Raw genomic sequence first — 16,103 nt, 5'->3', positions numbered from 1 at the left:
AAATTTTCTGTAGTTTGAAGTTATTTGCCTTCCTGATCTACTACTTTTGCTGGTATCAGTTTTCAACTGTAGCCAGGAGAAGCTTCACATGTAGAGAGTTAAGGATAACAAACAGCATCAATTTATTTCAAGGGCGTAGATAATATCCTCACCCTAATTACTAGTGTCCACCTACCCAATGAGCAACGTTATTAATAAGATTTGCAGAACTCAAGCAAGTGCATTGTTGTTCACTGAGTACCTTAAGACTGGTTACAGAGCCAAGACCTTAAGTACCAGCCCCGTAAGATGAAAAAGGTTTCAGGCGGCCTGAATGGGCTTCTCAGATGATCTATAAACCACCTAACAAATAAATGTTTGATGGATGTGTTAAACAGTCATTTCTGTTTAGATGAAATAATTATCCTTCATTTCAAATATACCAAAGATCAAAGACGCCAGGGAAAAGAAGATAGACACAAAAACTGACTAGGTGTATGCAGCAAATATTTGAGACATAAATGTCAAAATTTCATGTATTGAGCTTATATAGTGCAAAATCCTTGGACTGGGAAGTAAAGAAAGTGAATTCAAATCCCAGTCTGTCACATAGTAGAAAGAAATGTATCCTCTAGCCTGCATGCCTTGATTGCATCAGGATTCGATTCACCCAATGTGAAAGTTAAATAAGATAAAAGAGAAGGTACCCTTAGTAGTAGTTTATTAGCATTAATATAATTAACAAGTGACACAAAAATTTAAAAGGTCATATTGCAACTACAATTATAGGAATATGCAAGTATTTTATAACACATGTATTCAGTTTTGTATCTGATGTTGTAGTAATTGTTAGTGGCAAACTAATATTAAAAATGTTTACAGAAGAATGTTCTGAAAACTCCCTAGAAAATTCCATCAAAATTCTTGAAAATTAGACTCTTTTTCTTTTTCTTTTTTTTGCTTTTTTCAATCAGTTTTATTAACATAGGGTCTAAGTAGATTTCAAAATAAAGACCATTTATACAGTGGGACCATTTTAATGTTTACAATAAATCTCTTGATTGCAGACATGCATGGCTGTTTGGTAGTATTCAGAAACATTACAGTAATGGCAGTTTTTCCAATTGGTGTGTAGTCCTCTAATTATATATTAAATTGCTGTCAAACCAGTAAGACTGCATTTATGCATCCATCATTTTCAGGATTGTTCGTAACCTGGGCATACTTTCCCCAAATAACTTTGCCTCCTTGTGTCACAAGGCCCAGTTCGCTCACATTTACCTCAATGACAGTACCTTTGGTAATAACACCCAAAGTTGCATACAGTGGGGATGAGGGATTCTTCTTTACACCAAGTATTGGTAGGCAAAAGGTGGCTTTCAGTTCAGGATGTGTCACATGGGCTTTCTTGAAACGCAAGCCCATTGGCCTTATGAATCTTTCATATTTAGGTGGTTTTCTTGTAAAGCCATCCCCAACAAAGCATACTTCAGTAATCATCCTCTTCCATGCCTTCTTCTTTCTCTTTCCTGTTCGAATAACTTTTAATACTTCTGTTTCTCCCTGGGCACGGACTTTAGGCAGAGGGACTTCCCATTTTCCCGCCTTCTCTTTTCGTTTCTGTTTAATCATATTGGAAAGTACTTTAGCTCGAGATTGTCCTTCTCTGTCCAGAAGATAGGCAGGTACTGCTCCCTGTGGAGTCTTCTCATCATTCTTTTGTTTGGTGTTTCTCTTTTCATGTATCTTGATAGTCTTTTTCATTTGTATTTTCTCAGCATGGCGCTGTTTATGGTAAAGCTTAGCTTTCAGACCAATCATTTTCTTTGCCTTCTTTGAACGTTCATGAGCCTCTCGACTTTCCTTCTTTCTCTTTTTCTCATGGTAATCCAAACGGTATCCATAGCGTTTACGATGTAATTCTATATATTCGTTCTGTGGCATGGTGATGGCCGCAGAGTCGCCACGAGTGGCCCCTGGGATGTAAAAATGCTCTTAATATTCGCGTCTCTGAGACCCACGAGCTGACACCACGCAGGCCATGACAGGAAAGGCTGACTCTTTTTCTTTTTAAATTTCTATTCTATTCCTATTTCTGAAATGTAATACTATGAATTTTCTTCAGAATCTCATTTCTCATCAAGCATTGTCAATCTCTACTGTGGTTGAATATCAATAAAATATTTATTACACTTTTATGTGCTTAATGTCTGTCTAGCCCTAGAGAAAACATAGAGATAGAAGACATCCCCTGACTTGAAGAACTTGACAATCTAACTTCACAGGACTGTGGGAAAAAGTGTAGAAATTGTTCTAGGATTAGAAGTGGAGCTATAATGACTATAAGATGGGATTCTCTGTAATCACTGATAGAGATGAGCTGTCTGCTGATCATTCACCCATTTCTTATCCTCTTATGTCTTAAAATCCTGCCATCACCCTATACACTCTAGTTACATTATCTTGCTCTTCACCTTCATCCAAGATTCTTGAAAATCACTTACATACTTTTTCTTCTTTACTTTCAACTCAGGCTCCAGCCCACTGAAATCTGGAGCCACACTAACTACTCCTATAAAACTGCTGGTTTTGGAAATCATCAGTGAGATCCCAATGGATACCTTTCAACCCTCATCTTTTTTTATGTCTCTTCACAGTATTGCATGGTGAATTGCTTCCTCTTTGAAGCACCTGCTTTCCATATTTTTGGTGACAATAGAGGCTCCTGGATTTCATTCTATATTTATGATCAACTCTTAGTAGTTTCCTTTAAGTGACCAGCCTTTTCAGACCATATGTAAATGACAGTGTTCCTCAGGGGTAAGACCCATGGCTCCCTTCTCTCACTGCATACTCAATTCCTGGATGATGTCATCTAGTCCTACGATTTCTAATAGACCTGAATGTCAGACTCTAGACATCCCAAAGGTGTCGCTGATTCAAAATATTTTAAACTGAAAGTATCATTTGCTCTCTTAAGCCTACACAGATGAAAAAATGTATTGATGCTAGGGTAATAGCTAAACTATGATACCTGTGGTCTAACACTTGGAAGTTTTTTCTCATGTACATCAATGCTCTCCCAGTGCAAGCTTCATCCATCTGTGATCTTTTCGTTTCTTTCACGTGGTCAACTGATTCAGAGCACACACATTAAACATCATGTAGCACATTCTAGCGATTAGGCTGCAATGGGTGTACATAACTTCTGACCATGCTCCAGCAGCCAGAGCTCAGTTACATGGCTCCATTCTGATGCAATGAAGAAGGGGAAATATGTTTCTTCTGTCTGCCCAAAAGTTTCCTCCTTTTACACATACTCGGATGTTGTATGGACTTTAAAACCTGCCTTTTTCTGGAGTAGACAGCCTAAAGATCATTTTATGTTTCAAACAATCAAGTGAACTGTTTTTCGTATTAGTCTTACTATTTATCAATATATTTATCTCAAAAAATGTACTATGCTTCTGATTAATTTGCTTTATGTCTGCTCCATGTACCAATAATTATACCCAAAGATTTTTCTTTTGTTTTATTTTTGTGGTTCAATGATACATGTGCAGGTTTATTATATAGATAAACTGTATGCCCCATGAGTTTGGGGTACAGATTATTTTACCACCCAGGTAATAAGCATGGTACCGGACAGGTAGTTTTTTGATTGTCAGCCTCCTCCCTCTCTCCACTCTCAAGTGGGTCCTGGTATTTGTTGTTCCCTTCATTGCATCCATATATACTCAATGTTTACTTCCGACTTATAAGTTAAAACATGTAGTATTTGCTTTTCTGTTTTTATGTTAGATTAACTCAGGATAACGGCCTCCAGCTGCATCCATGTTGCTGCCAAAAATTCTCTTGTTCCTTTCTATGGCTATGTGGTATTCCATGGTATGTATGTCTGTGTATGTTTATATAGACATACACACCATGTGACATATATATACATATATATGTATATATATTCACAATAGCTAGCAAAGTCATCACCATTCAGAACAGCAAAATTATTAAATTAGAGATATATATTTTCTTTATCCAGTCTACCACTGAACTGATAGGCATTTATTGCTATTGTAAATAGTGCTGTAATTAATGTACTCATGCATGTATCTTTATGATAGAATATTTGTATTCTTTATTATAATCCTTAATTCTTTAGCAAACTCAATAATGGGATTGTTGAGTTGAAAAGTAATGCTGCTTTCAGTTCTTTCAGAAATCACCAAACTGCTTCCCACAATGACTGAACATTCCCACCAGCAGTGTATAAACATTCCCTTTTCTCCACAACCTTGCTAGCATCTGTTATCTTTTAACTTTTTAATAACAGCCATTCTGACTGCTGAGATGGTATCTCAATGTACTTTGGATTTGCATTTCTCTAATAATTAGTGATGTTGAGCATTCTTTCATATGCTTATTGACTGTGTGTATGTCTTTGAAAAGTGTCTATTCATGTCCTTTGGCCACTTTCTAATAACATTGATTGTTGCTTATTGATTTAAGTTCCCTATAAATTCTGGATATTAAACCTTTGTCAGATGTGCAGTTTGCAGTTATTTTCTCCCATTCTGTAGTTTATCTGTTTACTCTGTTGATAGTTTCTTTCGCTGTATAGAAGTTTAGTGTAAGTAGGTTCCATTTGTGAATTCTTGTTTTTGTTACAATTGCTTTTGGCATCTTTGTAGTGTAAGTTTTGCCAGTTCTTATGTCCACAATGGTATTTCCTAGATTATCTGACAGGGTTTTTATAGTTTTAGGTGGTACATTTAAGTCTTTAATCCATCTTGAGTTTGTTTTTGTATATGGTGAAAGGAAGGGGTCCAGCTTCAATCTTCTACATATGGCTAGTCAGTTATCTCAGAACCATTTATTGAAAATAAGATCCTTTCCCCATTGCTTGTTTTTGTTTAATTTTTGGAAGATCATATGGTTTTTGGCATGTGGCATTATTTCTATGTTCTTTATTCTGTTCCATATGTCTATGTATCTGCTTTTGTACCAGTACCATGCTGTTTTGGCTATTGTAACCTTGTAATATAGTTTAAAATCAGGTAACATGATGCCTCCAGCTTTGTTCTTTTTGCTTAGAATTGCCTTGGTTATTCTCGCTCTTTTGGTTCCATATGAATTTTTAAATAGTTTTTCTAATGATGTGAGGAATGTTTTTGATATTTTGATAGGAATAACATTGAATATGCAAATTGCTTTAAGTAATATGACCATTTTAATGATATTGATTCTTCTTATACATGAATATGAAATGTTTTTCTGCTTGTTTGTGTCATGTCTGACTTACTTAAACAATGTTAGATAATTTCTTATTATAAAGATCTTTCATATCCCTAGTTAGCTATGTTCCTTGGTATTTTATTCTTTTGTGGCTATTGTAAATGGGATTGCATTCTTGATTTGTTTCTCAGCTTGGATATTGTTGGTGCATAAGAATGCTAGTGATTCTGTACATTGATTTTATATTCTGAAATTTACTGAAGGTGTTTATCAGATTAAGGAGATTTTGGGCATCCACTATGCAGTTTTAGGTGTAGAATCATATTGTCTGCAAATAAGGATAGTTTGGCTTCCTCTCTTACTGTTTGAATGCCTTTTATTTCTTTCTCATGCCTGATTTCTCTGGCCAGGATATCCAGTACTAAGTTGAACAGCAGTTGTGAGAGGCAGCATCCTTGTTTTGGTTTTCAAGGGGAATGCTTCTAACTTTTGCCCATTAAGTATGATGTTGGCTGTGGGTCTGTCATAGATGGCTCTTATTATTTTGAAGTATGTTCCTCAGTGCCCAGTTTGTTGAGGGTTTTTAACATGAAGCAGTGTTGAATTTTATGAAATGCCTTTCCTACATCTACTGAGATGATTATATACTTTTGTTTGTAGTTCTGTTTATGTAATGAATCATATTTATTGATTTGCATATGTTGAACCAAACTTGCATCCCAGGAATAAGTCCTACCTGATCATAGTGGATTAGATTTGTGATCCACCACTAGATTCAGTTTGTGACTTTTTTTTAAACATAGTTCTAGGATTGGCTTTATATGATGGATTTCTTGACCATGTGTATTTCTCTTAGCATAATCATGACCATCTTGACAGTATATTTATTAGCCTTGAGTGAGGAGCACACACCTTCAATTTGGCCTTCGTTCTAAGACCCTCAATATTCACTTGAGAAATGCAACTAATCCTTTGTTGTTAATGCCATTTAAAATTCCATGTCTCTTTTGGGGAGTATAACAAGTCAAGTTCTTCAGCCCCACAAGCACCCAAATTACTAGTCTTTCTCTGTTCTCTCTCTACTTGAAACATGGCCAAGTGACTCCTGAGGTCTCCTCCGCATTGCACATTCTTGTCCAAGGCAGCCACTGACAACAAACTTATACAAGGAAGGTTCTATCTAATGAACTCTACCTAAAGCTGCCAGTTCACTTGTGGCATATGGTCTGCTTAGCACTTCGTTGCAGGGAACAGTGTTTTTTTTCTCCCAAACTTTTTGTCACTGTATAACATGAATAGGTATTTTTTCCCCAAAATCTGATGCCATGTTTCTTCCTGCTTGCTGCCTCTTCACTAACATTTGCCATATGTTTAAAGTGTTTTTCAAAGGTAGAATCCCACATTTATATTAGGATAACAATATCTACCATTTAAAAAACAGTAGCATAAAAGTATTTTTGAAACCTCTCTTTATCTGTCTTTCCCCAATGCAAACGGAATCGAAAGTTCCTGATATGGAATAAGCAAATGATTAAAGGAGCCCAGTTTCCTGATTGGCCATTAAGTAAACTGTTTCCTTTATTATAACTATGAGGTGAGCAACACCAGCTCTTCAATTTTGTCTGCCATTGGGTTTTAAGATTTTGAAATAGCAGCTATCATTAATTACCCTGACTAATACACAGTATTGGTTAAAATTCTGCCTGTTGCATTAAACAATGCCACTATAAAACCAGTTACTTAAATGAGAAAAATGGGCATCAGTTTTGGCTTTTACCATTTTTTATTCCCTTCACTTAATGGCTCACAATGTCTATTGGATTCTACCACCATATATAGTACCTCTGAAATGTTTGCATTTCTTTCACTACAAGTAAAAAACTACCAATACTCTTTTCAAAATTACAAAATCTCAAAGCAGTGTCTCTCCCACCCCAATTCCTGATTCCCAATAATATGTTTTTTGTGCTGCAGCTTGAGTGATCTTTTAAGGGACCCGCCTTGTCAGATCATTTGCCTGTTTAATCTTTCCATGGTTTCTATTGTCACAGCGTACAATTCTCATTATTTAGGTCAGGGTAAAGACCTTTCACAACCTGGCCCTTATATCATCATCAGTCTCTGTTTACCACCTGCCCTTTAGTTAACAATTTATTGAGCATGCTGGGATCCCCCAGAATTCTCTGAACCTTAGGATATCCTTACCCTCTCTGCCTAAAGTTTTCTTCATGAGTTTATTGCTTCTATCATCTTTTCTTTCATTTTATCCTTTGCTTCTTCTTGAATGTCTTCAATGACTCCCTAAAGTAGCTGAGTACTGCTTTCTCATCAGTGTATCCCTAAGCCATTTTTCCTTATTGTTGGGAACTGGATTCTTAGTCACTATTGTTTTCTGAATATGTGGCACAGTGCCAGGGTCATGGTATGCTCAATACATATTGAGTAAGTGAATGACTAACCCTCTGCTATGGTTTGAAGGTATGTATCCTCCAAATATTTATGTTGGAACTTTAGCTCCAAGGTGATGGTATTAGAAGGTGAAACATTTAAGAGATGATTAAGTCATAAGGGCTCTGACCTTCTGAATGGGATTGATGCTCTTATAAAGGGGCTGCAGGATCTAGTTATGCCTTTTTGCCCTTCTGCATTCTGCCATATGAGGACACAGCAACAAGGAGCTGTCTAAAAAGCTGAGATGGAGGCTTCACCAGACACTGAAACTGCCGGCGACTTGATCTTGGATTTCCCAGCCTCAAGAACTGTGAAAATAAACTTCTGTTGCTTATAAATTACCCCGTCTGTGGTATGTTGTTATAGCAGCAGGAATGGACTAAGAAACTCTCTCTTTATATAAACAATTACTTGTGGAGAAGTCTGTATAATTACAGAGTGAAATCTTTAAAATCTCTTGGGTTTAGAAAAAGCCTTACCTGCTGTCTTAAATTCAAGATTCCCACATTTACACCTCTTTGGTATATAGAATATCGAGTATAAAAATAGTCTTGGCTATCTAAGGCTAGTGGCCAACTGTCTATTGCAGAGAAAGAGTGAGAAATTTAATATAAATATTCATATTCTTACATATCCACTTCCTAGGCTAATTATCTATTTAAGAAACTTTGCCTTATTGCTACACACATACATTTATAAATAAAAGTACTTCTGCATTTTTCAAATATAAATTAGTTTTTTAAGACTTGTATGCATACCTAAAAGCATATGCACCAGATATGTCCATATAAGCATATAAGCTTACAATTCCAATCAAAGAAAAAGACTGTACTTAAACCAACAGTAAAGGCTTAAATCAACTAGGAAATTCAATTAAATCATATTTCAGGGTTTATCCTTTCAATCATACAAATTCTGTCCTGGACAAAAACTGATGTGGTGCGTGTGTGTGTGTGTGTGTGTGTGTGTGTAGTTTGTTCTAAATATTGTAAACAAATTTATTTAAATGAGCTCATCTGGAAATACTGAGTTCTATTTAACATATTTCTTTTTATTGAAAACAATTGATTTCTTTGTGTCAAAACAACGAAAGTGGGTCTTTAAAGCAATTATAGTTACTGTGTAATTTTACCACACAAATTACAAAATAAATAATATTTACTGCAGAAAAACATAAGCTTACTATCTTTTTACTTACTTTCAAGTGAAAAGGTGGAAGAGCTATTTCTATGTTCTCAAAAGTCCATATATTAGGTGGACATGCTGATATCTGATACATGAAAATTCTATGGCTTCAGTACCATAGAAGTGAAATGACTTTAAAGCATTTTCACATTTGTTGTCTGATGTTTTCGTATTTAATAATTTTACACCAATTTTACAGTTACTGAAACTGTTACATAGCTGTGCTGCTCTTTTCCTGGACATGCTGTGTATAACAGTATTTTTTTTTTTACAGGTCCCAGACTTTATTCTCTAGGTCTTTTCTGGGGCATGCATAGTTCAAAGCACCCATGCTTTAAGATTTCTAATCCTGGCCGGGTGTGGTGGCTCACGCCTGTAATCCCAGCACTTTGGGAGGCCGAGATGGGTGGATCACGAGGTGAAGAGATCGAGGCCATCCTGGTCAACATGGTGAAACCCCGTCTCTACTAAAAAAACAAAAAAATTAGCTGGGCATTGTGGCGCGTGCCTGTAATCCCAGCTACTCGGGAGGCTGCGGCAGGAGAATTGCCTGAACCCAGGAGGCGGAGGTTGCGGTGAGCCAAAATCGCGCCATTGCACTCTAGCCTGGGTAACAAGAGCGAAACTCCATCTCAAAAAAAAAAAAAAAAAAAAAAAAAAAAAAAAGATTTCTAATCCTAAATCTTCTAATCTTTTCAGTGGGATAGATTCAAATATCAGTATTTTTTAAAAAGAAGAATCAAATATGATTATTACTAGTGGTTTATTTCAGGGATTTGGGAAAGGGCCTCTATTTTATTCTAAGTATTTTCTTGCTGTACTTGAAAATTGAAGGCTCAAATCCCTTCAATTGGGGACCAATCTTTCTAATCCTATATGTAATGTTAAAAATGTAAAGGTCCTTGAGTGATGGAAACTAGTGATTTATAATGATTGCTATTTGAATAGCGGTTATCAGTTTCTAATAAGGTTTTAAGGAGAAAGAGAAGAGAAATTAGGCCATGGGACATATGAAAAAAGGAGAAAGAGAAACAGGAGAAAAGACAAACTTCACCAATTCTATAACTTTGAAGTGAATAAGTCAGAAGTCCACCAACTCCTGACTTTAGCATTTACAGTCAGTAAAGGAAATACTTCACATCAAGTGGTTTATTATTTACTCCTAAAAATTCAGCACAGTCTGTCATTTTTGCAAAAGCAGATATCCTTTCGTTACCACATATAAATTCAATCATAGTATATTGATGTATCCTAAGTCCTTCAGTAATGACTCAGAAAAATTGAAGCAATTATTTGACCTGGATTTATAATTTCTTAATCCTTTTTAACTTTATGTACTTTTAGTTTAATAAAAAAAGATGCTTTGTTAATTTTTAGCTGTCTTTAGAATCAAAGAGATTAGCAAGGTGAAACACAGTCAGGAAGATCACGTTTCCATTGAGCACCAAGCATATATAAAAGGCTGTGCATTTTACAATCTTCTAAATCTTTGCAAAGATTTTTACAAAGTAGGTATTATTAACTCCCTTTTGAAAATCAACAACAACGAAAACAAAATAATGCTGAAATAGTTTAAGTAATCTAGCCAATGTCATATCATGAACCTGCAGATTTTAGTTTTGTATGAGTCAAAGCCCCTTGTAGTGGTAGGAAGGTAGATGGCAGCAACCGTAGCTTAAAGGAAGGTTTACCTCCCATAGACGTGGTGCTGAATAGGAAGCACAAAGAACAGAATAGAGCCAGAGCAGGAGGTATCTGAAATCTACTCTTAGTCTCCCACAGAGGCACAGAACACACTGCAAACATAGCAAGGGATGGACCAATAAACAGAAACACTTAAATTGAATCCTAATTCTACAACCAAGACCTCAGCTTTCTGTTATAAACCCTGGTAGGGATGATTGAGCAAACATTCACCCAAATGTGTTGGGAACAGAGAACACACAAGATTTTGGCTCCTCTTGAGGGTGTACAGGGAGTCCCTTTTGGGAACAATTTGCTATCTTCAGTACAAGTACATAGAGATGGAGTACCTGAGATATAAATAGCAACTTAGAGAGATTAAGACCACATTACAGTAAAATTCTGGCTATTCTATGGTGTTTATTTCTTTTTTCCACAGGTTAAGTTCTGAGGAATAAATCCTTCAAACTCTAAAATCATATTGGTTCTTTATGAGGTCATGATCAAAGATGGGCTTTGCACAGGTAAGATAGAAGGCCCATCATAATGTCATTTGAGGGGAAGCCAACAGTCTCTTACATCTCCCACTCTGGTTTCCAACAGGGCTTTAAGTTCCCATTATCAAGATGCTGGAGAGGATGTGGAGAAAAAGGAACACTTTTACACTGCTGGTGGGAGTGTAAATTAGTTCAACCATTGTGGAAGACAGTGTGGCGATTCCTCAAGGCCTTAGAAATAGAAATTCCATTTGACCCAGCAATCCCATTACTGGGTATATATCCAAAAGACTATAAATCGTTCTACTATAAGGACACATGTACACGAATGTTCATTGCAGCACTGTTTACAATAGCAAAGACCTGGAATCAACCCAAATGCCCATTGATAATAGACTGGATTGGAAAACTGTGGCACACATACACCATGGAATATTATGCAGCAATCAGAAATGAGTTTGTGTCGTTTGTAGGGACATGGATGAATCTGGAGAACGTCATCCTCAGCAAACTGACACAAGAACAGAAAATGAAACACCGCATATTCTCACTCATAGGCGGGTGATGAAAAATGAGAACACATGGACACAGAAAGGGGAGTACTAAACACTGGGGTCTATTGGGGGGAAAAGGGGAGGACCAGTGGGAGGGGGAGGTGGGGAGGGATAGCCTGGGGAGAAATGCCAAATGTGGGTGAAGGGGAGAAGGAAAGAAAAGCACACTGCCATGTGTGTTCCTACGCAACTGTCTTGCATGCTCTGCTCATGTACCCCAAAACCTAAAATCCAATAAAAAATTAAAAAAAAAAAAGAACCATGGCCTTAACTCAAGAGTCCATTGTTAAAATGTATAGTAATGTACAATGAGTTAAACTTGGATTATCTCTAAACACCTAAGTATAAACTGATTTGTAACCAAATTCATAAGGAGATGCCCCAAAGAAATAGAAAGAGTCAAGTTTTGGTTTGGGGAGAATAAAATGTTTTGGAGTTTGGTGCCTTTCCCAAGAGGAAGCACTGTACTGAGAGTACTCAATGACTCAGTTGCCAGAACAATGAAGTGGAAACCTCAAGAGAGGTGCTTGTTTCTGGAGGGCATGTGCAGGTGCTCTGAAGAATTAGAATGAAAGAGAGAGACTGCATAAAGACAAAATATTTCGAGTCCTCTATCTTTGTTTCATTTGCAGGTGTCTTTCTTCACATATACACATTTTTTCAATTCCTTTATCACCTGACATAGCAAACAAAAATATCACACTGACAGATTTAGAAAATTCTTGTTGATTAGAAATAAATGATTCCTTCCTTCCTTCCTTCCTTCCTTCCTTCCTTCCTTCCTTCCTTCCTTCCTTCCTTCCTTCCTTCCTTCCTCCCTCCTTTCCTCCCTCCCTCCCTCCTTCCTTTTCTGTTGACTTTATCCCACATCAGATTCTCAAGGGCAAACCTATAGAAGTATAGGTCTCATTCTCACAACTCTAGTTCAAAGAGGATTTATCTTTTCTTAAGTACATTCTCAGAAAGAAAAATAAAACTTCACATAGCATTTGTAATTGAGTACAAACAGCCTGGAGCCCCCAACTTAGCTAGCATTTGCAGCATTTTGTTTGATCAAACATGATATACAAGTCAGCAGACTAGCTGTGAAGAGATCTCATGTTCATAATTCCCAGGAATAAGGTGATTTCAAAACAGCTAGAGTAGCATCCCACGGACACCATTTACCAAGGGGAACAATTAAGCCAGAATGGCATTCTATTCTGCTGCAATTGCAGATTGCAAATCACAGCAGTTTACCCAGTAATTTCCCATCGATCAGCACTAGTGTCTTCCATATTAAAATATTCTTCACTGTAGTTTCCTCATCTTTCAAGTAAATTTTTAAACAAAGGCTGCAAAGAAAGAACTGGAAACTGCTGATTTATTTTAAAAAATGCAACATATTTGGGGTTTGTGAACAGAAAATTAAGTACTTTTGTGGTTTTTTTTTCTTCTTTTGAAAAGGTTTCCAATCCTTGGAGATGACAGTATAATTAAAACTGCAGTTAACAAGTGGATAATCAGGAACAGTGAAAATACAAAAGAAGAAACTGGGAAGAGCTACTATGTTAAATCGAAATCCAACCAGATTCTAAATACAGTTTTCTGCAGGATAAAAACAAAGAAAGCATTCTATTAACTGTGGTTGTAATTCCACACATTTCTTCATTACAAAAATATGTAGAATAATTATAGGTTGTCCAATATTTATCACATTCTGAAGGAGAAAACAAATATGAGCATCACATATTTAGAAATAAGTGAAAACCAACCAAATGAGAAAGGCAAAGTTTATTTATTTAGATCTTGCTATACCAAGGGAGTAAGTCATTATTACTTGTGTTTTGGCAGAGATCATAGGCAGATAGGAGAGGTGGAAAACTCTTTAGTGAAACAAGGGGAAGGCTTCCAGTGTGCCCCAGTGGAAGTTATTGGCATGGAGAAGTTGTATGCAGGCCAAATACACATGAGACAACCTATGTGATTGGTTGGAGCTACACATGTGGCTTTCTGTGATTGGTCCTAAGTTAGATGCAGGGACAAATGTCAGGAAACTTGTCAGTTATTAATCAAGGACTGGCCATTCAGTGCTGATTGTTATAGATATTATTGTTTAGCTTCCTGTATTGTTGCTAGTGATAGCAATCTGGCTACCTGCATGTATGATTTATAGCAGGCTGGCTTTCCGGTTGTTTATTGTAGATAAAGGGCTGGTTTCCTGGGCAGATTCCTGCAGTCAATGAGTCAGAGTTCTAGTTTTATATGTGGTCTGGCTATTATTTCATTTTTATATTCATGTCTCTCTCATATATTGAGAGTATCATATAAGAATAAAATATTTTTAAGTTTTATAAAAAATTAGAGTTGATTTTATTATTTCATCAAGAAGCAAATTTAATATATTAAGATGGACTCAGATCCTATAATATTAGTAGGAAATGGATTTAACCTTTTAAGATATTCTGCAAACACTACCCAAAAAATGTAAAAAGCAATATTTAATCAGTAGTCTATAATTGTAAAAGCAGAGATTGCTGTTTTTATTGTAAAAATATTCTCAGTAGTCCAGTAGGTAATGTGGGGTGCTATCTTTAAAGGAATACATTCATCTCTGCTGTTTCCTCCTTTTCAAACAATTCTTGTTTAATGCCTATTTGAATCTTCTTAAAGCATATCAATTCCTACTTTCTAGGTGGACTTGATTTCTATTTTTTTTTAGTATATTTTATTTTCTTTCCAATAACTAAAAGCTATATAAGACCAAGATTGCTTTCTTTTATGGCTCTGAAGTAGCTCTCATGTGGCTTTGAATTTCAAAATACACTTTCCACAAATAGTTTGGCTACTGGCACATTAGCAGAATCATGAGGTTCCATCCCAAAATGACCACATGGAAGGGGATCCCACACATTATTAATTTACTCTCTGAACAACATTACATGAACATATGCCATGTGCAAGATACTGAACTAGCTTCTGGGGTTGCAGAGAAAAATTATACAGATTCTGGCTCAAAGAATTGAAGAGTCTGATAGAGGAAGATAGACATTTATAATCCAATAGAAGTAAGTAATAATTAGTGGTTTTTTAAGTAAAGTCATCCCAGAAGTGTTTGCAGGAGTCAGTGACGACCACAGACCAGAGACGAGCACTGCTACAGTTCTCTGAGACAGGAGGGTGACAGAGCCTCAACAAAAGCTATTTAGGAAAGATGATTTTTCAACCTGTATTTTAAAATCTGTGTAGTTTTTGCCACTTGAATAAAACCAAGAAAAGCAGCTAAGACAATGAAACAGAGTAAGCAAAAGCATGGAGTCATGGACTGGCTTAAAGCATCTGAAATATAATGGTCACAGAGAAGGTACACATGACCACATCATGGAATGTATGAATGTCCTATTTACCATTTTACGCCTTATCTGGTAAGCAATGGGAGGTCTTGGAGAATTTTAAGGAAGGTTATCTTTTTTAAATGGCTTTTTAGAAAGATGCATCCACTGTGGATACACATGCCCTTGCATATTTTTTAAATAATTTTGCTTCTTTGTAGCTCTTATAGTCATTAGGTAACAACTTCTCTGATGTTATAATTAGAATATTTGCAAATAAACTTCAAGACAAGAAAAAAAATTGTACAACAAAAATGAGATATCTAACATCTGAGGGGACAAATATCATTCAGGACAAGACAGGAGAAAGCTGTCCCAGACAATGAAGAAAAGCAGTGCAAGAAGACACTTTAGAGATTATGTATTCCAGTGTGTTCTTTCATATGGACAGGACATTAAGTTAGGAATTTTTTTGAAAGCATGAAGATAGAACAGATAAAATACCCCAAAGTCAGCTTCCTAATACAATGAAAATTTCAAAAAAAAAAATCAAATGAGGGTAGAGGATAAAAGGATTTGGTTTGGAGATGGAAAGAATTTGGAGAATACTTTCATGGAAAGAGGTGTTTCTTTGCTAAGAATTTCTTCTCCTAGAGGTAGAGGTAGAAAGTGTCTACCTCTTACTTAAGGCTTAGTGAATGGAAATCCTGTGTGACCTCTCTGAATATATAATATTTGTCACCTGCAGGTAAAGAAGTGCAGTGAAACCATGCCAGAGTGCAGACTGGAAACGCTAAAGACAGGAGACAAATAGTGGGAACAAAGCGAGGTGGGGAAATTGTTGACTTACACTCTCAGCATTAACCAGGGCAAAGATTGCACAAGCATTTCTTATAGCTCAAATGTGGGTTAAGCATGACAGAACAATCATGTAGAATTGTCTTAGATCTGATCTAATAAGGTACTATAGAGGCTGGCAAGGTAGATCCCTGCAACACAGTCAAGGTCTTTCTGTCAGAGTACAAAGAATCCATAAATAAAAATTTTATTGACAAATAAATCAGATAAATAAAAAATTATCTACAAGTTTTATTCTAAATATGTCTCAAATATTACATGAGACATTACATATTCTTTAAACTTTTGCTGTTTGGTCAGGCTTTGTGGTTCACACCTGTAATCCCAGCACATCGGGAGGCTGAGATGGGCAG

General features: G+C 36.2%; 1 pseudogene; it reads right to left on the bottom strand.

Annotated features, from left to right (window-relative positions):
• Positions 1-918: 918 nt before the first annotated feature.
• LOC100415156 (NSA2 ribosome biogenesis homolog (S. cerevisiae) pseudogene) lies at positions 919-1,941 on the bottom strand (annotated as a pseudogene).
• Positions 1,942-16,103: the final 14,162 nt, after the last annotated feature.

This window comes from Callithrix jacchus, chromosome 13, assembly GCF_049354715.1.
Source record: "Callithrix jacchus isolate 240 chromosome 13, calJac240_pri, whole genome shotgun sequence".
NCBI lineage: Eukaryota > Metazoa > Chordata > Mammalia > Primates > Cebidae > Callithrix > Callithrix jacchus.
The sequence above is the reverse complement of the archived record's forward strand: the minus strand, read 5'-3'. Positions and strand labels throughout refer to the sequence as shown.